This window comes from Macaca thibetana, chromosome 12 (assembly GCF_024542745.1).
Source record: "Macaca thibetana thibetana isolate TM-01 chromosome 12, ASM2454274v1, whole genome shotgun sequence".
Lineage (NCBI taxonomy): Eukaryota > Metazoa > Chordata > Mammalia > Primates > Cercopithecidae > Macaca > Macaca thibetana.
The window spans coordinates 25,853,009-25,876,313 of record NC_065589.1 but is presented as its reverse complement, the minus strand read 5'-3'; the positions used below and the strand labels follow the sequence as shown (position 1 = coordinate 25,876,313).

The 23,305-nt window shown below is 45.5% G+C and overlaps 1 long non-coding RNA gene across 3 annotated transcripts in view; it reads left to right on the top strand.

The window, feature by feature from the left end:
- Positions 1-3,056: 3,056 nt before the first annotated feature.
- LOC126932460 (uncharacterized) overlaps positions 3,057-23,305 on the top strand; it is a 408,483-nt gene continuing 388,234 nt past the window's right edge. The window contains exons 1-2 of one of the 3 annotated variants that reach the window (XR_007718187.1): positions 3,057-3,124; positions 6,281-6,387. This is a non-coding gene — a long non-coding RNA (uncharacterized LOC126932460). The other 2 variants (XR_007718189.1, XR_007718188.1) reach the window with 2 other exon arrangements.

Here is a 23,305-nt window from a genome sequence, read left to right as displayed (position 1 = left end):
CGTGCCCGGCCTGGGCATCATTTTATACCCTCTTGGGCTCACCCCTTCCAGCCTATGCTGCGCTGACCACTTCCACAGAGGTTTTGACCCACTTTACAAAGATGTAACCTACAATTGTCTCACCTCACACTGGTATAGACTGCCTCCTTAATCTCTCCTGGGTTTTTACTGATGGCACAGTATGGAATACCTGTGGGAAACCCCTAGGCTCTCCCCTATATGCCACCTGCAAGTGCAGAGCAGTTAATACTCCAGAGCGGGGACAACACTTGGCCAATGGTGCATGGGAGCTGATGGATAAATGTACCTCCCTATTCTTGCTTCAGATGGACAAAAAGATACAACTCATAAGATTTCTCAGGTGGATGCAGGTGCAAGCAGCATGCAGTTCTCTTAACAATGACCAATTTGATAACATATTCTAGTATTGGTTCCCCCTTCATTACTGTTTCAGTTCCCTTATCCCTCACACCTGCTCCGGGACATCACTTTCCTGAGTAAACTACCCACCCGCAAGATGTTGCCTGGTTCTCTGATTTGTCAGAGCAACCCAGGCTAAGGTGGTTTGATCCCATCCCCAGCTTTTGCCACTTTGGTGCTGTGTGATTTTAGGTCAGTTACTTAATCTCTTTAAGTCTTATTTGTTTTTTTTTTTTTACCCTTTGGCAGGAGAGATGCTTTCTGAAGCACTTGGGATCCTGGTATCAGAATAAAATGGGGCTCTTTTAGAAAATAAGAGAGAGAAGAATAGTTATGGGTGTGTGGACCGGTCAAGATAAAGGGGGCAGGAAAGAGATGGGACACTCAAAAGGAACGTTGACAAGAGTTTAACAAAGGAACTATAAAGTTTGGACCGAGTCGAGGGAAAACAACAGGGGGTAGCAAAGCACTCAGGGATTAGCAACTAGTAACGGTGACTAGCTGCTATCCTTGCTAGGTCTAATGTCATCAGGTAGCACAAGAGACAGCTGCCTGGTTGGGGTTAGGATTTTTGGCAGAGGGCTCAGTTACTATCGAGCTGAATACCTGCAAGGAGGGAGTAAGGGGAAGAAATAGCTCAGCCTGTTTATCCCCTACTTTCTGTCTCCCACTGTTACCTTCCAGTGGCTGAATCCAGCCAGAAGCCAGAGGGCAAGGAAGCCTGACTAGTGCAGTCCATCTAGGTCAGCCTCCTGGGACACAGAGGAGGAGGGAGGAAGGGGGAGGGGGAGAATGGGCCTGGAGGGTGAATGGAGAATATCTAGTGTAGTGGAACATGAGTGTCTGTCCCAGTAACTTCATTTAAAATACATAACTACAGTAACACAACTGGCATGAACAAATTGGGGAACACATGACCTTTGATAAGCAAACAACTCGATTAGTGAGAACAGAAGTGCACAGGGCATGAGAGAGTGAGTGGCCCAGTGCTGTGAGCAAGGAGTGTGCCAGGAGCTTCTCTGTGTGTTTCTTAGTGGAAAGTGATAGTGCTGGTTGAATCTGTGAGGCAGTAACAGGAGGTGGGTTAAGAGAACTTTTCTATTTTACCTCCTTTCTTTCCTGGAATGGGTAAGAACAGAAGAGATTCTGTTAAACACAAATTTGTATTGTTTATTAAGTACTTCCTCCATACCTATCACTGAAAACTAGAAGCTGTAAGGAGAAAAACAGAAAGTACCTCAAAACTCTTGGATTTTACATTCAAGGTGGGGAGATAATTCCATAGATGACACAGAATAACAAAAAGTAGAAAGCATTGAAATGTGAAAGTGTGGGATCCAGATGAATCACAAGGAATTTCACCAAGCCAAGAAGCACCACCTCCGAGTCTGGTTTCTACAGGGTGCTCCAGGGGCTCCCACCTGGGTGGGAATAGGTTGCATGAATTTGGAGACAAGGGTGTGTCTAATTGAAATTGGGCAATGGAACTAAAGAGGCGTATCATATTTGGCCTTCTAATTTCTTCCTTTTGGGTGGGGTCGTCTTGGATCTCCCTGTCTTAACTGAGTGTTGCAGACTCACACAGGGCTTCCCAGGGCCCAGACTGATGATGGATGATAGGCTGAACAGACACTTGGGAATGTCTTGCTCTTTGCAGATACTGTGTGTGTCCTGGGCAGAGGAGGAGAGTCATATGCAAGCCTGTGTGAGTGGCGTTCCTTTCCAGGAGTGGGGGTGTGGGGTAGGTGGGATGATGGATAAGAGGTGTGGTATCCTCACTCTCCCTGCTCTTTCCATATACCCAAGAGGAAGAGGAAGTGTTAGACTCATCTGTTCTCCCTCATGGGCTAGCTCAGGGTTTCACAAAGTGTGTTCTGTGAGGCATAAAGGATCAAGAAGTGATAAAAAAAATTCCATGAAAAAAATAATTATTTTGACAAATTAAGGAGAGACTAGATTAAACAAAGTTAAATTGTTCCTCACTGCAGGGTCTCTCTGAGCCTTTAGTTTGGTGCTGTGTATTATGGACTCCCTTGAGGGGCTATGGCATGCAGCAATTTTCAAATTTATTGGACCTAAAAAACCATTTTTTATGAACAGCCAAAAATATGTCTTGGAACACTAGGATTCCCAGGAATCATTTTGTAAACTGTTAATATGTGGGGAATTTGCCCTTTCAAAGAGGACTCCCCACAAGATGGAGTAATGTTTACTGCTACAGGATTTATACCGTGCTATAGTCTCAATGTTTGTGTCCCCCCAATTTCTAGGTTGAAATCCTAATCCTCAGAGTGATGGTATTAGAAGGTGGGGCCTTTGGGAGGTGATTAGTTCATGGGTCTGGAGCTCTCATGAATATTAGTGCCCTTATAAAAGAGACCACAGAGAGCTAGCTAGCCCCTTCCACCATGTGAAGAAACATGAGAAGGGGCCATGTATGAGCCAGAAAGAGCTCCTCGCTAGACACCAAACATGTTGGTGCCATGATCTTGGACTTCCCAGACTCTAGAACTATAAAGAAATAAATTTCTGTTTGTAAGCCATCCAGACTAAGACATTTTGTTATAGTAGCCCCAGTGGACGAAGACATGCTACCATATAGAATTTCAGTTATCAGTGGGCAGTTGAGAGAATTCTTCTAACAGTCTCAGAATGTCCTCTTTTCCCCATTGGGCTTAAGCGGGAAGTTGAGAGAGGGCTTCTGGTGAGTGGCAGGTAGTAGGGTTAGTTTCTGCTGATCAACAGAGCAAAATAAGCAAGAGGTCGGGGATTTGGGAACTTCTTTCACAAAGGGCTGAAAGAACACATGGAGGAAAAATGTGAAACTTCCAAGGTGGTGAGACATGGTTGATTCTGAGGGAAGGTTCCCCTTCCTTAAAAAGGCTTCCATTTCCCAAACCATAGACCAGCAATGCATATTTTATAACTTTTCCCCCTAAGGAGCAGGAAAGAAACTGAAGAGACAAGAATCTGTTTCATCCGGAATATAACTTTTTACTAGGGTTTCTAGTTCACAGAGTCGTCTGGCAACTGTAGCTCAGGTTTGGGAGGGAGGAAACCCCCTGCCATATTTGAAATGCTGAAGCATTTTTCTCAAGGCTCTCATGCAATCATCACAAAAAATGGACAAGACAACTGGCTGTGGCCTAACATGGGAAGAGGTGGAGATCACAGAAACCCCAAGGCTGGGCCACTGGAGTAAATGTATCAAGTTGAACCAAAAAATTGCCATTTTTTAAACATCAGAAATTGTTAAACACTGGTAGTTTCATATAATCCAACCTATAGCTGGCAAACATTTATGGGAGAGTTAGAAGGCAGGAGATATATATATATATATATATATATATATATATATATATAGAGAGAGAGAGAGAGAGAGAGAGAGAGAGAGAGAGAGAGAGAGGGGTGAGGGTGTTGCTGATAAGTTAGGCTTATATGTGACAAAAATAGTCTCCCTGCTGATAAAAAGGTGGAATAGGAAAGCTCTCTTTGGCATATTTCCAGGGGGTGAATACCCAGATTAGGAGTCCATGAGGGGCCTGGATTCAAGGACATAAGGAGGAGGCAGTGAGTGACTGGCTCTCAGGATGCAGAGTGGAGACACTGGGTACAGTGACAGTGAATTAAGTCACAAGGGTTTGGTGACTTAGAAATGAGAGTGAAATAAAGGAGTCAATATTAGTAGAAAAAATGGAACCCAACCTTGAGGGTTGTGGCGTCGTCTTTACTCTTCAGCCTGTTCCTTCATTTGTCTTCCCATTCAACCCTGAAATCCAAAGTGGTAGATGAGAGGGGAGGGCTGGGAAAGGGGTGTATATACAGAGAGACATGGCTGATGTAGGGAAGTGTGGTGAGCTCAAGAGCTTGGCATTAGGAATCTCCATCACTATCACCACCGTGGATACTTTTAAAGGATGAATGCAACTGCAACAATGAAAAGGGTTCACATTTCCATAAAACTTTATAAAGCAGCCCACAGATATTGTCTTGTTCATTTTGATTGTCAAACAACCTGTGAAGAAGGTATTGCCATCCCCATTTTCCAGATTAGGAGAATTGACTCAGGGAGCAAATTTCCCAAGGGTGGTCATTGGTAGAATCAGGCTCAAACCTGTGTCTTTGGACTCCAGGTGGAATACTTTCTTGTTTGAACTCGTGGAGGGTGACTGAGGCCATCACATAGCCAGAAAACCCTGAGATAGAAACAATTGTTCAGATGCTGATGGGGGCGGGGCAAATCACCAGTACGAAGCTGTTTGGATGCAGGACAACGGAGTGGTGGGGACTGTGTTTCAGGACTGGTGGGCCAACACCCTGCTACAGGGAGTAATCACTACTCAGCTCCAGGCGATTACTGCCAGGAAGAAATGCCAGCTTGATTTTTTTTTTTTTTTTTGAGAGAAGCTAGAAATTCAATTGAACAAATATTTATTGGGTGTGTACTATGTATCAGACACTGGGGATAAGGCAGTGAATAAAATTGATAAAAATCTCTAGATTTTCATGTGAACTTCGCCAATTTTTAAGTGTTGGCAACTAATAGAAAGTTTAGAAAACATTGTTCAGGTCCAACAAAACACATCTGTGGGCCACATTTGGCCTGTAGGTTGTCAGTTTGTGGCATCCAAAAGTTCTGATGGACCAAATTTTTGGTTTGTTTGTTTGAGACAGAATCTTGCTCTGTTGCCCAGGCTGGAATGCAGTAGTGTGATTTTGGCTCACCGTCACCCCTGCCTCCTGGGTTCAAGTAATTCTCCTGCCTCAGCCTCCCGAATAGCTGGGATTACAGGTGCCCACCACCACTGGCTAATTTTTGTATTTTTAGTAGAGATGGGGTTTCCTCAGGTTGGCCAGACTGGTCTTAAAACTCGTGACCTCAAGTGATCCACTTCCCTCAGCCTCCCAAAGTACCAGTATTCAGGCACCTGCCACCATGCCCAGCTAATTTTTTAATTTTTTGTATTTCTAGTAGACATAGGGTTTCTCCATGTTGGCCAGGTTGGTCTCAAACTCCTGACCTCAGGTCATGGGCCTGCCTTGGCCTGCCAAGGAGCTAGAATTACAGGCATGAGCCACCGTGCCCAGCCTGGACCAAATGTTTTCTGAAGAGGGGAGTAGAATGGTCCACTAGGGTCAGGGAAAAAATTGTTGGCACTTCTAATCCCATTTGTTTTTTAATCTCATCCTTTAAAAAATTTCATTTTTGTGAATGCTACATAACTGACTCATATATAGCACAGGCATATCACTTAAATATTTAAAGATATTACTTATATATATTGGGGATAAGTGATCGAAGTATTTTTATTGATAAGGGTGTGGAGCTGAAGGGTTCAAGACCCTTGGAATAATAGGCCAGGCATGGTAGCTCACTCCTGTAATTCCAGCACTTTAGGAGGCTGAGGTGAGCGGGTTGTTTAAGACCAGGAGTTTGAGACTGGCCTGGACAATATGGTGAAACCCCATCTCTAACAAAAGAAATATAAAGATTAGCTGGGCATGGTGGCATGCACCTGTATTCCCAGCTACTCAGGAGGCTGAGGTGGGTGGATCACTTGAGCCCAGGAGAGTGAGACTGCGGTAAGCTGTGCTCACACCGCTGCACTCCAGCCTGGGTGACAGAGCTAGACCCTGTCTCAAAAAAAGAAAAGAAAAGAAAAGAAAAGAAAAAAGAAAGACCCCTAGACCCCTGGAATGGTCTTTGAAAAGCATATATTTGTACATCACCTACCCGAGACAGGGCTAAAGCTGTAGTCTCCAGCTTGGTGCTCAAGGGACCTCAGAAAGTGTGAGACTGGGCAGTGTGTCTACAAAAAACATTGGCTCAACCCAAACCATCCCCTTTTTCTTCCACCAGAGCACTGTCCTATGAGCAAAAACTGCAGACATCTTTGAGCGATAGAAGAGACAACTGAGCTGGGGGCCAGTTCAGTGTGGACCTACATTTCAACCACCATGATGAAGGTTTGGGACTGTTATGGTCACATTTGCTTTTTGCTCTTTATAATACTGAGATATACTTGTGAGAATACAGCTGTGCTGGAGAAGCCAGGACTAAGAAGTAATTTAATATTCATTCTTAAGTGTCAGGAAGGTTACTATACGAAAGCAGGTGACCAGCTACTCCTCCCTGAGCTCAGAGAGTGCAGACATGGGTGTAAACCTCTACGAATGAGACTCAGGTTACAGTCATGGAAGACATAGTGAGCTTCAGCTGAGTCCTGTTCTCGGGCCTGTCTCGGACACCATACCCCCATCTGTTAGTAGAGTGGCAACGTGGTCTAGAAAGAGCACTGGACAAGGAACCCTGGAGTGCTGTAGAGACCTTTTTAACTGCCATGACCTTAGGCATGCCAGATGTGTCCGTTTCTGGATCTCATTTTCTTCTCTTTTTTGAATAAGGAAGGGCATGGGTTATGGTCTCTGAGCTTCTTCCTTCTACTTCAACCACTGGTTCTGTGCTAAGTGTAAGTGTTGGAATGTAGATACTCTTGAGTGTTTTCCTAAACCGGAATCAGTTGTCTGTAACCCAGGTCAATACACTAGCTGCTGTAGCAAACGAATCTCAAAACATACAACGGCCCATGCATGGTAGAAGTTTACTTCTTGTTCACAAAAGGTCTAAAATGTGTTTCCCTAATGAGCAGGCCGTTTTCCTCCAAGTGGTGATACAGGGAAGCAGGATCTTTCCTCCTTGCGGTTCTGACATCTTAGGTACTTGACTCCAAGGTAGTCATGCTCATTTACATCGAGCTGGTGGAAGAGGAAAAAGCATAGGCAATTGAGCCTGAGAGATTTTTAAGGACCGACTAGGAGGGGTGTGCATTAATTCTGGTCAAATTCCATTGGTGAGAAATCACTCACATAGAAACACCTAAATACAGAAGAGTCTGGGCAAGGTAGTTCAGCTCTGTGCCCAGGAAAAAGAGGAAATGGATTTAGACAATAGGAAACAATCTGTGCCATAGAAAGGAGAGTTTAAAGGAGAAAGAGTTATGTGAATCGAAGAAGAGTAAGATTAGGGTGATGTTAATTATATTCCTTTTTCTGAAGAGCTAGAAGTCCTCAGCTGCTGAAGGATGGCAGGACCTGGGTTTAAAAATATTTTCTGGCCCACAAGGAAGAATCCTGGGCAAAGACTCAAGACACACTAGGTTCTGGTTTGGTTGTCTCAAACTAGCTATGGAACTGAATATAATTTATCTGACTGTTATGTTTACAGTTTCTTCATCTGTTAATTGTAACCAAAATGCATACTCTAACTACCTAACAGAATTGTTTTAAAAGTCAGGTATAGCAACATCATGCACATTTTGAAAAAAACAAAACAATGATTAAAATGGAGAATGAGTTTAAATTGTAGATGGAGAAAATTAAGTTGGATAAGGAAAAAAGAAATAAGAACTTTCCCCATAGTGAAACAAGGAAAATTTTTAGGGAATGTGCAAATAACTTCAAGAAATCAATGGGAAACAATTTTGACAAGATTGGAAAGAAGGCTCCAACTCGAAGGGTAGCTTGCGGGGGTTGGCACAGGAGACATGGACTGTGGTTCTGGCACTACACGCAGATTGCTGTTTGACCTTGACTGAATTTCTTCCCCTCTTGGGGCTTCAGTTTCCCCTTTGCAAAACAAAAGGATTGAACTAAATAATTTTGCTAGGGTCTCATTCTCAAATGGTATACCTCTGATTGTGCACTCAATCCTGTCTGGACGCAGGGATCCCAAGGGCTTTAAGACACAGTCAACTGCCAGGTTGGCATTTCAACATGGATGTCCAACAGGCATCTCCAGCCTCTCACATGCATCCAAAGCCTTAGGTTGTCTTCCTTTCCCAGAAGGTTCCTCCTGCGGTAGAGCCTTCCACACTTCAGGAAAAGGGCAGCTACCCTGGGAGTCCCCCTTTATCCCTCAGTGCCGCACACAGCCTGCATCCCATCGACCAGCACATCCTGTTGCTCCACCTTCAAATCTCACCTCCTTCCTGCCATCACCTCGCACCTGTGCTGTGCACCTGCCTCACAAGGGCTCTCCCTGAGCCCGCTCTCACCGCTCACTGTCTGTTCCTCACTCAGTCGTCAGGGTGAGCTCTTTATTCTTTCCTCCATTCAAAATCTCCCAGGGACTTCTCATCGCATTTGGAATAAAATCACAATCCTTGCCTTGGCCTGCCCAGGTTCTTGACCTCACCTGTAGCTCTCTCCTGCTTCTCCTGACCACCCCTACTTTGGCCGTAGCCAGTTTGGCTGCTCTTCAGCATGTGGGGCTCAGTTTGGTCTCAGGGCCATGGCGCTTGCTGTGCTTGGGGCTCTTTCCTTCCAGATCTTCCAGTTCCTTCATTTGCTCCATTCCCATTTCACTTCTGAGGCCCCTTCTTTCAGGAGGCTTCCTTCTCTAGCCCCTAATCCATTGACCTCTAGCTCTCCATCCTTCTCTAGCCCCCAATCCATTGACCTCTAGCTCTCCATCCTTCTCTAGCCCCTAATCCATTGACCTCTAGCTCTCCATCCTTCTCTAGCTCCTAATCTACTGATCTCTCACCCTCACCCTGACTTATTTCTCCTTAAGGCACTTCTCACTCCCTGACATTGTTTTATTTCTTTAGTTGTGTATCTTCTGTCTCTCTCCACTAAGATGTGAACTCCATCAGTGCAGAGACTTTTCCTGTGTTGTGTACAACTGTATCCCTTGTGATGTCTTGTAAGCATTCAATAAATATTAACTAAATGAGTGAATGAATCAAGGAGGAGAAACTGACCATAGGGCCTCTGCAGAGCGACAAACATTCTTCCACAAATGGAGGAGAGCTTGGGACTTGGTTTTCTGGCCAGAGGTGAAGCTGGGCCATCCCCCTGCAGCCTGGAGTGGAGGCATTCGTAGAGGGCATGGGTCTCTGATACTGGGAGCCAATTGTCTCTGCCCCGAGGCTCTGATCAGATCCAGGCACTCGGAGGTTCTGTGCTTCCCTGTTTTTCCCTTTTTAGGTGGTACTTGGCTGACCTCCCAGGGAGTATAGCTGGCTTCTTCTCTAAGCCATTTGTTCTTGCTGTTAAGAAATGACTAAGCAGATTCTCCATCTCCTGGTAGCCAACTGCCAGCCTGCAAGACCTGATGCTTTTCTTAAAGAGGCCCCTTCTTTTGCTGTGTGTTCAGAGAAAGCACGAAGCAGACATCACCATCGTTGCCTCCTTTGCAATGGTCTGACTCACTTCCTCTTGGTGTGTGGCTCTAGGTTGACCCCCACAAGGAAGAGGGAGACAGAAACTGGTGTGATTCCTACCCTCAGGACTCAGTGTCCAAGTCCTGCTCGATATTACAGAATGACTGGTTGAGAATATTCAGATGGTGACCTGATAATACTGGCACCATTTTTACTGACAGATTGCTAAGTGCCGGGCACCATGCTAACCTCCCTAGGTACCTTAGCTCATTTAATTCTTGCAATTACCTTGTGAGGTAAGTACTGTGACTTTATAGGTGAGGAAATGGAGGCAAAGGAAAGTTGAGGAACTTGCCCAAGGTCATATGGCTCAGCGGTGGGGGACTGCATGGAAGCATAGGACCCTGTTTTCAATATGCTTGCCTGTCTTGTCCAGGGTGCTTCTACACAGTGCTGCACAGACAGCTCCTGAAGCTGAGTGCAGCAGGCACACAAAGAAAACCCCAAGTAATTCTTCCAAGGGTCTCTGCTTCACCCCCTTAGTTTACTTCAGGAAGACCTCTGCCAAGTTCAGTGTGAAGTTAACAAATTTAATGTGAAAAACTGGTTTAGAAGTGAACTAGCTTGTGGACTACTGGGTATAAATAAAACTAGAAAAAACTTTGCAGAATTATTTATATGTTGGCATTTATTGCAAATCATCAGGAGAGTGATATATCAAACTGTCATTCCTAAGTTTAATTGACTAGGGAATGTGTTTTTTTTCCCCTTAGGAGTATCTGAGGGGCTAGAGTTCCACGAACACTCTTTAGAAATTGCTGAACTGTGCAGATATACCCACTGACTGTAAAGATGCCTTGGGCATTCCTCTTTCTATTCCTTTGCCCACCCCACTTTCCCCATCTGGAATTCATCCTCTGTCCATCCATCCATCCATCCGTCCATCCACTAAACATCTACTGTGTTCCAGGCACTATACAAGGCGCTTTCTCCTAAGTCATCTTGTTAATTTTTGCCACAGCCCCATTCCATAGATAAAGAGGTGATAGAGACAGGAGACAGACAAGGGTCCCTGGCAAAAACCCACCTAAAACCTAAAACAGGCCTGAAGGCTGAAAAACTGGACTGCTGGTCCCGGATGAAACCCGCCCTTTCCTGACTGATTCGCTCTGAATAATGCACAGGTGGAAGCAGGTGGCGCAGGGAGGAGGAGCCTGTCGTCTTCAGTTCCTACGTAGTGGCCTGGGATTCAGTCTGTAAGGTGCAGGCCTGCTAGCAGGACTCTCTCTCGCTGTGCTGGGAGTTCCTCTTTCCTTTTTCCCTCTTCACCCAATAATCCCTTCCCCGCATCTCACCCTACAATGTGTCTGTGTGCCTAAATTTTCCTGGTAGTGTGAAAAGAACCTGTTTTTCCGGCAGCAGAGACAGCATATCAACAAACCACAAAGCTGGACAGTGAAAGGGCTGGGATTAGAACCCAAATTTCCCAATCCAGATTCCAGATTTTTTTTTCTTCTATTCTTCAGTGTTTTCTCCTGTAGTTGCTTATTCATATTTTCTCCATTTGTCAAAATCCCAACTCAAACTTCGTTTCCTTCAGAAATTCATGTTCCTCTTTCTTCCTACCTGCTCTGCACAGAGAACTCCCTCCATCTTCTAAACCTCCTCCAGACCATCTCTATCTAGATTTGGCACCCACTTCATCAGGTTCCCGGTTAAGAAGTGAGTGTGTGTATGTCTGGGGGGGGGTGAGTGTGAGTGTGGGTGTGGGTGTCTTGGATCTCCAGTGGTGTGTAAGCCAAGCACTTGGCACACGTCATCTTTACCTGGCACATCAGCCTTGTGAGAGAGGCACCATTACACTCATTTTGTAGATGACGGAACTGATGCACGATAAGATTGAGCCACTCGCCCAACATCACAAAGCATCCGTGATGAAGCTAGGATTTGAGCCTCAGTCTTCTGGCCCCAGAATCTACATTCCTTCCACTATTCTATGCCGAACTCCTTGTTGAACCCCTAGTTTCATAGCTGAGAAACTGAGGCCCATGGAGGGACAGTGGCTAGCCCCAAATCCCACAGCTGTGAATAGCCGTGCTAAGACCACATGCAAAGGCTCACATTCGGGAACCTTTCTTCCCCAGCAGGCTGCTTCCCCAGGTCTAATGCAGGTCGCAGCTATTGCTGCCAGTCAGTTCCTGTTACCTGGATGCCATGGAAATTGTACCTTGTAGCTCTTGATACAGCAGGAGCCTGGTAGCTGCTCCCTGGGGGAGAGCCAAGGAAGGTCAGAGTACTAGCCTGCAGACCCAGCACCTAAAATAAACCAGGCAGCAACCCCAGTGGAAACCAGGCAGCAACCCAAGAGCGTGACATAACCTTCCCACAGCTCAGAGCTGGAGGCGGCTTCCAGCTCCAAGGTTCCCTGGGTACAGTGCCTAACAGAGCACATGTGCACTTCAGGGCTGCGACTTCTTCCTTTTATTTTAAAGAAAATGAGTTTCTTTTACTCTGGTTCTAGAACTGAGGGCTGGCAGGAATTGAAGGAGCTAAGAGCCAGGAGACCCTTGGACCATGGTGGGGAAGGCGCAAGGATTAGGCTTCAGATTGGTTTCCAAATTCGAATGTTCATCAGAATCACTGAAAGAGCTTTCAAAAATGATCTGGGTTTCATTCCAGACCTACAGAATCAGAATATTTGGGGACAGGGCCTGGGAATCGGTATTTGAATGTGTTCTCCTGGTGAGTCTCTTCTGGTTCAGGTTTGTGAACTACCTTCCCAAATATGCTTCTTCATGGCTATCTCCATTTGCTGGTAGTCCACCAGATCCCCATCTGCCAACCTCAACTCACACTTAGTACACTTTTTTTTTTTCACCTGTGAAATTTAAATTCTATATTGTCCATGTCCATAGCTTTGAGGGCTGGTGTGATAACAGCACTTAATGGGGGTTTCTGTTATTTTTTTTTGGCAGATTTTAGGTTTTCTCTTTAAATGGAAGTTTAGGAGGGGTCTGTTCTGCCAGAGGAATAAGTCCCCTGAGAAGTCACTTTTGAAAATTTGATTGTTTTAGAAGTCTGTCTCTGAGGCCTTTAGTATCCAAAGCAGTCCGTGAAAGTCAGAGGTTGCCATGGGAATGGCAGCTGCCAGCAGACACGCTATTGTGTTTAGATTCTTGTACTAATAACACCCTCCCCAGCAGCCAGAAATACCTGTTGAAAGAGGAGAGCTTCTTTTCTTCTTATTCAAGAAGAGTTTGGAAAGTTACTTTCCTCTGCCTTGAAGAGGGTCAGGGGTTTGTGGTTAGGTGGACAAGTGACTGTTTTCTCCTCTTGCCCAAGGTGCAGCAAGAGAGCTCAGTCGGAACCTCGGACCCTCCTAGCCTATCTAAGGGGGAGAAAAGCCACACTGGCCGTGGGGAGACCCTGGATGAATGTTGACACCAACCTGACCTGAATTCCAGGCTCACATTCTAGATGTGTGTTCTCCCCTGGGTAGGAGTCACTTCCAAGGATTCTGGGGAGATTGTTAGCAGCCTACTTTCCACTTCAGTGGAAAGAGCATTGGGTTCCATGTATCTCCTAGCTGCATGACAGGGCAAGAAAAGGAAAAAGAGGAGAGGACTAGTTTTAGTTGAATATTATACCTACCACAAGTTAGGTGTTGTGTTAGGTGCAGGGAAATAAAAATCACTAAGAATTTGTACTTGCAGGGAGTTCACTGTCTCGAGGCAAGCGTGGAATCAGAGATGGCAAGTGGTGGTCATTTTGTTTGCTGACTGGGGAGGAAGGGATGGATGTCATTTGCTATGTCTGGATCTAAATAAACAATACCATGATTTCCACTGCTCAGAGCTGTATGTGGTGCCCTGTGAATGGTGCAGATGAGACATCCAAAGACAGCATTGTTCATACTGGCTCAGGATGGATGAGGTACTGAAGGAGGCCAGATTGGAGGAGCCAGTCTGGGCAGGGCAAGGTAAGGGGTCCTTCTGTGAACTGAAGAGAAGTTTCCTGTTCTGCGTCCTTTCTCAAAGCCCCGGTAGAGTGCTAGCCCTTAGGAACATTACAAAGTGCACCCAGTTTTTCTTCGGAGAAATTCCACTTTTTGAGTCCTTTACCCTTTTAAGAATATTTCTTCCCTTGTTTCTCCTTATCCTTGATCAGGTCCCTTTTTCAGGGAGAGAAATTGTCCAACAATTTATACTGCTAAGGGTAATTTAAACCACTCTAGAAAGGCTTCAATTTGAAAGAAAGAGCCATGAGGTGATGGATATGTTAATTAGCTTGATTTAATGACTCCACATTTTATTAATAAATCATAACACTACTTTGTGCTCATATATAGATACAATTACAAGTTGTCAATTTGCAATAAAATAAAAATAAACAAAAATAAAAAAGGAAGAGCCGAGAGACCAATGCTTAACTCCACACAGTTAACATTGGGGATCTAGACCACATGTACCTAACTGGGGAGATTCTTTAGGCCAGGGATTGGCAAACTTTTACTGTAAAGGACTAGATAGCAAATGCATTCAGCTTTGTGGGTGATGCAGTCTCTGTTGCAACCGCTCAGCTCTGTTGCTGTTCTGCAAAAGCAGCCACGGACAATACCAATAAGTGAATGGGAGTGGTGTGTTCCAATAAACCTTTATTTATAGATACCAAAATTAGAATTTCATGTATTTCATGTGTCATAAAATATTATTTTTCTTTGCATTTTTTCCAGCCATTAAAAATGTGAAAAGGAGTCTTAGCTCATGGACTGTACAAAAACAGAATTCCATGGGCCAGTTTGTTAACCTTTGCCTTCCTATCACCTCTTCTATCACATTATAAGATGAGCGGTGGTGTGGGGTGAGGTCACTCTGCCTGCAGATTCTTTTTGTATGGCCTAATAGTTTATCTATTTCTTTTTTTTGAGATGGGGTCTCGCTCTGTCCTCCAGGCTGGAGTGCAGTGAGTGGTGTGATCTTGGTTCCCTGCAGCCTCTGCCTCCCAGGTTCAAGTGATTCTCCCACCTCAGCCTCCCTAGTAGCTGGGATTACAGGCACGCACCATTGTGCCCAGCTACTTTTTTTTTTCTTCTATTTTTGTAGAGACAGGGTTTCACCATGTTGGCCAGGCTGGTCTTGAACCCCTGACCTCAGGTGATCCACCCACCTTGACCTCCTAAAGTGCTTGGATTACAGGCATGAGCCACCGCGCCCGGCCTACCCATTTCTTTAGTCAAATGCGGAGGACCTACTGTGTGTTAGGGGCTGCTCCAGGTACTGGGAATTCAGAAGTGAATGAGACAAGTGCCTGCCTTCGAGTAACTTATGTTCCCCTGGCCATGGCAGGAAGATTTAAGGAGTGGAGACAAGATGTGGGTTTTGGTCTGAGTCTTTGCTCCCCTGGACTTGGGTCTCTTTTAGAGACTGGTTGTTCTTGGGGGCTAGGCTGGTTTGCATCATTTGCTGTGGACCCTGAACACAGGTCCCGTAGTAATCAGCTGCAGGAGAGCTGTGTGACATGCTTGGAACCAATGCCCTGGGATAACTTTAGTGTTCTGAATTTCCAACTAAAAGTGCAGCCAAAAAATAAAAATGAGTAAAATAGCATAAAACCCAAGACCTTTAGGGCTCAGTGTATTCTGGCACAGCATTCCAGTGGGATTCTGGGATGGTTTTCAAGAGCCGTGGCTTCTCTTGACTTTCCCATGGCCTATTCCAAGACAACCACTGATCTGCAGATGTTCCCCCAGGACTGGGGCATGGCAGAGGCCCATTGCAACAGCAGCTACTGCTGCTGCCAGGGCCAGAGGTCAGTACTCATGTGGTCTCTGGCAATGGCCATCCTCCTCCAGCTCCCACCCGTTCCCAGGCAGGTGATAGAGAAGCCCTGTGGATTCCTCCTTTGAGACCAACAGGTCCCTCCATGATGTAGGGAAACAGATGTGGCTGCATTGAGACAGAGGAGGGGCTCTCCAGTGAGTAGGAAATTGCTCCCAGCCCATGGGCCTCATGATTTACAGGGCATCTGCCCCACATCTGGTCTCTTTGTTGTGTGCTACGGGGATGTGGGGGTGAGGGTGAGGTCGCGAATTGAGCCTGGAGGAAAGAGGACAGAAAGATAAGGGAGGTGGTATGGTTCCTGCTTCCAAGTTCTGCAAAGTCTGGCGAGGTGGAAATTACGTGAAGTAGTTCGGGCATCCCAGGGAGCAACACTTTTGTTCTCCTTTAAAATTCAAACTGCTCTAATCACCAATGATCTTGCTGTCCCCTAAGTTCCTTGTGTAGACAATGAGAAACTTCACTACCTGATCACCTGATTGCAAAGGTTTTTTTCTGCTGTCAGAGTCTAAAGTTTGAAGCATCCTGCCTTCTTTTCCTGGGCTCTCCCATCTTTTCCATATCCACCTCATCTCTCTTCTTCTACTTCTGCCTCTTCCGCTGTGATCTGGCTTAGAGATGCTCAGCATCTGCCCAGAGCTCATCTGGGAGTGCCATCCCAGGCCAGGTTCTCAGGGAATGGGGACAGACAGTGTGGAAATGTGGAGGGAGAGGGGAATCTGCCCTTGACCAGCTGGATTTCATTGGAAGCCTCCTCTATGTGGCACCTTGCTCCTAGCCAGACTTCCTTTAGCCACTTTTAATGTGTATTTTTAGGGCTTATTCATAAATATCACATGTTACACATGCATTCATTCAGCAAACATTTGTTGAGTGCCTATCATACACCAAACACAATGGTGGGGATAAAAAAATGTGGGTGAAATAGACCCAGAATGTTGGTCCTATTTCATGCCTCCAAGGTCGCTCCACTCTCTGATTTTGTGGTTGAAGATTCTGAGGCTCAACGTGGGACAGTGACTTATTTAAGGTGACGTCATTAAGGGTAGAGCCAAGACAGGAACACAGGACATTTTAATCTAGGTGAGAACAGACAGCCGAAATTGTATTTCCATACATACATTTAGCATTTAAAATGTACAGAGTATGTCACCATAGACATACTCTGTATGTCCATCTCCATGGTGACAGGAGGCAGGCATGGTTATTATTATTCACATAATTATGAAGAGCCTCCATGTGGTTTATTCATTTTTCAGATGAAGAAACTGAGGTTCACGAGGTTAAGCATTTGAATAAAAGTCACATGGCTGGAGGTAGCAGAAATGGGAGAAGGACTTGGGTCTTCTGATTCCCAATCACCTGTAATACAGATCTCCTCACTTGCACCAACCACTTCTCATAGAAGAGCCGTCTCTCTCCTCTGTGGCTTCCTGGTGGCCTGTGGTCAAAGATGACTGAGAAAAGACCCCAGACCATCTCGGTAGTATGCTGCAGTACCATCAGGATACAGGAAAGAGGCAGAAACTCAGAGACCATTAGGAGAGGGGCGAAAGAAAAAAACCAGGAAAGACTGGCTGACATAGAGAGAGGTGAAGAGTACTGGAGAAACAGGAGAAGAAAGCAGCATAAGACTGGTCTGGTAAGAAAGAATGGAGCTTTGTGATAATTTTGACACCCTTCAACATAAAAATGGACACACCTAGTGTGGACCAAAACTAGCTGTCATGGTAAGGGAGGTGTTGATACACACAATGTGACTTGGACCACTGATGGGCAAGGGAGTTATAAATCCCGTCTGTGATTTGATTAGGGCTGGCGATCCACAGTGTTCGACTGCCTGACGTCATCCTTGAATTCCTTAAATTCCTATCAGCCTTCTGATTGGATTCCTCCTCACTAACCCCTCTCCCACTGGAAACAAGAAACAGTAGCCTTGTGGCTGGCTCCTAGAATTCCCTGGAATTCCCTGAGGTTCCCTCATGAACCTCAGTTTCTTCATCTGATAAATGAATAACCACGTAGAGGCTCTTTATAATTATGTGAAGAATAATAATCATGCTTGCCTCCTGTTACCATGGAGATGGAGATGGACATACTCTGTACATTTCTCTGCATTGAGGAGAGTTGGTAAAAGAGAAGAAAACAACTTCAGTCTCTCTTGAGTGTCTTTTAAATGATCTCTTTAGGTTTAGGGGGATCCCAATGGTGTTAGACCTCCCAGAATTGATGCTACTATTATAACCCAACCATTAAATTGCTTTTTTAAAAAATTCAGTTTTATTCCTTTTTTTTTTTTTTTTTTTTTGAGACAGGGTCTCACTCTGTTGCCTAGGCTGGAGTGGAGTGGCACAATCACTGCTCACTGTAGCCTTGACATCCTGGGCTTAAGCCATCCTCTGCCTCAACCTCCTGAGTGGCTGGGACTACAGGCACATACCACCATGGCAGCTAATTTATTTTTATTTTCTTGTAGAGATGGGATCTTGCTCTGTTGACCAGACTGGATGTGTGATCCAATTTTCTATCAATAAGTCAGCAAATATGTAATGAACAGCTTCTATGCAGCCGTTTTTAGATCAGCTGCTTTGGGGGATACAGAAGGAACGTATTTGAGAGACTTTTAAACTAGATTATGAACCCCTTGGAGCAAGACTAATGTCACAGCTAAATGTAATTACTCACTTATTTGCTTGGTAGACCATTGGGGCTCTGGAAATTTATCATCATCCTGTCGGTGGCTCTGTGCTATGTAGAGAGATTATGACTTATTCACCCATTTGACAAATATTTATTGAACACATACTGTCTGCTAGATATGGTAATGAAATAGTGGTTCAAGTATTCATGGTTTCTAACCTCAGAGAGCCCATGTTTAGTGAAGGGAGAGAGGTAGCAGTCACTAACAGAATAAGTCATTTATGAGACACATCAGGAAGGGAGCAAGGAGTGTGAGTAACACAATGACATTCAGGGTGGTGGGGACCCGGGGTATGTATGTAGGGTGGGAAAGGAAGGCCCTAAAGTGGGCTGGGGCCTGAAGTTTGACAATGACCAGCCGCAGGGGATGTGAGCGTATGGGTGAGGGAGACAGAATATTCTAGAGAGAAGACAAAACTACCCCAAAACTTAGTGGCTTAGAACATAAAGGTATTATTATTTCCCACAGCCCTGTGGATTGATTGGCCTCTTCTGGGTGTCAGTTCCCACTGGAGTCTCTCACGCAGCGGTAGTCAGACAGCTGCTGGGGCTGGAGTCATCAGAAGGCTGGACTTGGCTGAATGGATATTCAAGATAGTTCCTTCACTCCCATGTCTGGCCCTTGGGTTAGGCTGGCTGGAATAGCTGGAGGTTGCTCTCAATGCTTTCTCTCCGTGCAGCTTCTCCACATGGCTAGTTTGGGCTTCCTAATGGCATGGAGGGCTCGGGATGGTTGAACTTCTTCTATGGAGCCTGGCTTTGTCCAGAGTGAGCAGGGAGGAGGAAACCACTTGTCTTTCTAAAGACTAGACCTAGGCTGGGCTAGTATCACTTCTGCAGTATCCTCTTGATCAAGGAAGTCACAGTCCAGCTCAGATTGTAGGACATGGAGAATTAGACTCCACTTCTCAAAGGGAAAATGGCTGGTGTCTTCAAGGAAGGAAGGGATGGTGACCATCTTGGAGACAAGCTAAGGCTTTGAGATCAAAAAGTCTTGGTGCGTCGGAGGACCAGAAAGCCAGCCAGTGCTGCTGGAGCACAGGAAGGTGGCACAAGATGAGGCAGGAAGGATGGACAGAGTGGTGTCCTCATAGGTAAATTGTGGTAGGGAATTTTGATTATTTATTTATTATCATTATTACTTTGAAATGGGATCTCTCTCTGTCACCCAGCCTGGAGTGCAATGGCACAATCGTGGCTCACTGCAGCCTCAACCTCCCTGGGCTCAAGTGATCCTCCTACCTCAGCCTCCTGAGTAGCTGGGACTACCAGCGCATGCCACCACGTATGTCTAAGTTTTCTATTTTTTGTAGAGGGGGGTCTTCCTGTGTTGCCCAGGCTGGTCTCAAACTCTTGGGCTCAAGCTATCAATCAGCCTGCCTTGGCCTCCCAAAGTGCTGGGATTACAGGTGTGAGTCACCACGCCCGGCTAGATTTTTTTTGTTTTTTAAGTCACACAAAAGCTTTAGGTTTCCTTCTTTCCAAGGGCTGATAGCCATAAGGAGTCTTCTTTCTTTCTGTTCCAGTCCATCTTCATTTGCTGCCCATAAGTTATCCTAGAGCCCAGTGCTGGTCGCACGCTCTCTAGCCCCCCACACCTTCAGTGAGTTTCCATTGCTTCCAGAACCAGGCACAGATTGCCCAGCCTGGTTTCAAGAGTGCTCTACCACATTGTGCACTTAAACATCTTTGGTCACATTTTTGCCCAACCTGTCAAATTGGATCCCTTGCTCCCCCTCATCCCTCTACCAAGAGGTGCCTTTGTCTCCCTGCCTCCACACCTGGTCACATCAGTCACTTGCCCTTCTGTGGCCCCATCTCCCCTTGTCAAAATCCTGCCTTTCCTTCACAGCTTATCTCCAATGTCACTTCCTCAAACTGAGCGAGCCCTCTACTGCTCAGAAACCTAGTTCTTCCTGATTTAAAGCAGAGCTGATGCTTCGGAAGGTGCAGTCACATCTGTATGTGTCTTACTCTCACTTTCACAGGTCTCCTCCCCATTGACTCTAGGTCTTCAGGGACAGAAAGCATGCCAGCCTTGCTTCTTCTGCCCCATGGCTCCATGCCTCACACACAGCAATCATTCAGTCGATGCCTGTCAAATTCAGCAGCAGTTTTTCTGGGCCACTAGCCTCCAATTGTCTCTTTCTTTTCCCATGGCAAATTGCAGCATTCAGCTCCCAGCAACTCCTGATTTGCAGCCCCAAGGTTCCTGGCAGGTCTCTCCTGCAGGACCATGGAGCTGCCGTTCCCAGACGGCCAGGCCTGCACAGGCCAGAGCTGGGTCCCAGGGAGATGGAGTGCTTCTGGTTCTGCAGACTTCCCTGGCTCCTCTCTCTCCAGCTGCCTTGCACTTGTTTTCCTTGGCAGGAGGAAGCCCTCAGTCACCACTTCATCTTCCATTTATAGGCATGTATGCATCTTTGTTATTCTTTTCATAAAATGACAGTGTTCTCAACTCAGAAAAGAAGAAAAGAGGGTTGAGGACCATGCAAAGCAAAGAAGGTATTTTATATAAGGTCTCCAGCTTCCTGCAATATTTCTGTCCGTATTGGAGAACGGAGGGCATTCTTTCTGCCTCCACTGCCCTCTCTTCTGTGACTTAGCCTGTCCCACTAACTTCTCACACTTTGATGATGGGCTACTATGGGCTCCTGGTGTGAGTCCATGCCTACACCGTCGTTCGGTCCTTCATCTGACACCAGAATACCCTGAGGTCCAGAGTGAAGCTTTGTGAGCTCAAATGTGTTGTTTTTATTGTTGTTTGGTTTGTTCGCTTGTTTGGTTTCTCGTTTTTTGTTGTTGTTGTTGTTGGAGACAGGGTCTCCCAGTCACCTAGGCTGGAATGCAGTGGGAGGATCTTGGCTCAATGCAACCTCAACTTTCCAAGCTCAAGGATCCTCTCACCTCACCTCCCAAGTAGCTGGGATTATAGGCATACATCACCATGCCTGGCTAATTTTTATTTATTTTTTATTTTTTGTAGAGATAAGGATCTCATTATGTCTGACCTTGAACTCCTGGGCTCAAGTGATCCTCCTGCCTTGACCTCCCAAAGTGCTGGGATTGCAGGCGTGAGCCACCACGCTTGGCTGAGAGCTCTAATTTGTCCATTGGTCAAGCTATACGTGAGTGCAAAAAGGAAGAATAACAACAGCAAAGATTTACGTGGTGCTCTCTGTATTAGACAGTGTTTTAAGGAGTCTATAAACAGTAGGTCATGTAATCCTCACAGTAACCCTATGAAGTTGTACTATTATTATCCCCATTTTGCAGATTCAGGAACTGAGGCAAATAGAGGTTACCTCATCTTCTCTTGGTCACACCAATAGTCAGTAGCAGAGCTGGGATCTGAGTCCAGGAAGGCTTGCTTCAGAGTCTGCATCTCTGACCTCTGGCCATGCTGCCTTAATTGGTCATCAAACTGAGACGTTTAACCTAGCAGGGTCACTTAGTCCTTCTTATATACCCAAGTGTGCTGGAGAAGACAGTGTGTCTGAGGGTTGTAGGCAAGAGCCCGCACAGGTTTGAACTAATTCTTGGCACAGGTAAATCAATTAGATTCATATTCTGACTTTCCCACAGATTTATGATTCTTAGTTTAGGGTTTTGTGCCTATTTGGAGGGATAGATCAGCAAAGGGATTTGTTGGTGTATGCAAGAGCAACCTGCTTCTTTTGGCTCCAGTCCATATCCTGGGAATTCACTAAGTAACTAATGAATTCATTTTCTTCTCTCCTTCCTTAATTCATCAAACTCTGATCCCGTGCCTTGTGTGTGCAAAGCACCATATGGCACAAGGACAGGTGCAGAAAAAGAACACTAAATGAAACAGACACCATCTCTGCCTTCAGGCTGTGAGTATGTGTGCACATGCATGTACTCACAAGGAAACCGGAGACTCCACCTGTAACTGTCTGCGTATTCTTTTGGGTCATCTTTTAGTATTCTCTGGAGTGCCATATGTTCTGCATTTCACTGGTTTCCTGGAGTCTAGAATGCCCACATACAAACATTTTCATAAGGAAGCCCACTGGAGCACAGATGTCACAAGCCAGTGGCTCTCCTAGCAGTCCAAACTGGATAGCCTAGTGACGGTAGATTCCTGCCCCGGACTCTGCATGGGACTCTGTTCAGCTAAGTTAAGGTGCAGACTGGATTAGCTTCCCAGGGCTGCTGGGCAAATTATCACAGACTTGCTGGTTTAAAACAGAAATGTATTCTTTTAGTTCTGAAGGCCAGTGGCCAGTGGTTTGAAATCAAGATATCAGCAGGGTTGGTTCCTTCGGGAAGACTTTGAGGGCAACTCTCTTCCATGCCTCTCTCTTGGCTTCTGGGGCTGTTGGGAGCCATTGGCTTGTAGATGAATCACTCCAATCTGTGCTTCATCTTCACACAAACTTCTCTCTGTGTCTCAGATCTGTGTTGGCCTTTCTCTCAATGATCAGTCATTGGGTTTAGGGTACACCCTGAATCCTAGTAGACATCATCTTGATCCTTAATTATCTGCAAAGACCGTATTTTCAAATAAGGTCACATTCATAGGTTCTGGGCTTTAGGATGTGGGTCTGTCATTTTTAGGGCCACTATTCAGCCTACTCCACAGACAGAATCCTTCTCAACTCAGTGTTCCTGACGGGTGCTACCAATTTGGCAGTATTGTCATAGAAATTAAAATCTATTTGTATCCCTAGGGTAGTACCCATTTATTTCCGTCTCCATGTGTGTGCACATATGTATAAGAATAAGGAATCCTTAGTGTTTATTTTTTTGTTTGTTTGTTTTTGCCTGGAAGCATGTTTGAAGTGGGATGCAAGAATGTTGCACTGACTGATAAAGTATGTATCAGTCAGGTTCCAGAGTTCAACTCAAATGGTTCAAGTGAAAACAAAAAGAAAAAGATGAAAAAACCAACAAAGCACTACTTTCAAAGGTGTGGACAGGTTTAAAGAAACCAATAAGAAATGCCAAGGCACCTAGAGATTAGCAACAATGGAACGCCATGGACACACTTTGGCCTTAGAGGGGAAGGGGAGGGATCAGTGTTACAAGAATCCCAGTGAGAGCTGGAATTGTAGAGGAGGTGCTGCCCGGTTTTAGAGGAACAGACACTACTGAAATGTGGCCCAAAGTAGGAATGGAGAAAGAAAGACAGTCCAAATGTCTTTCCTCCCAACTCCTCAT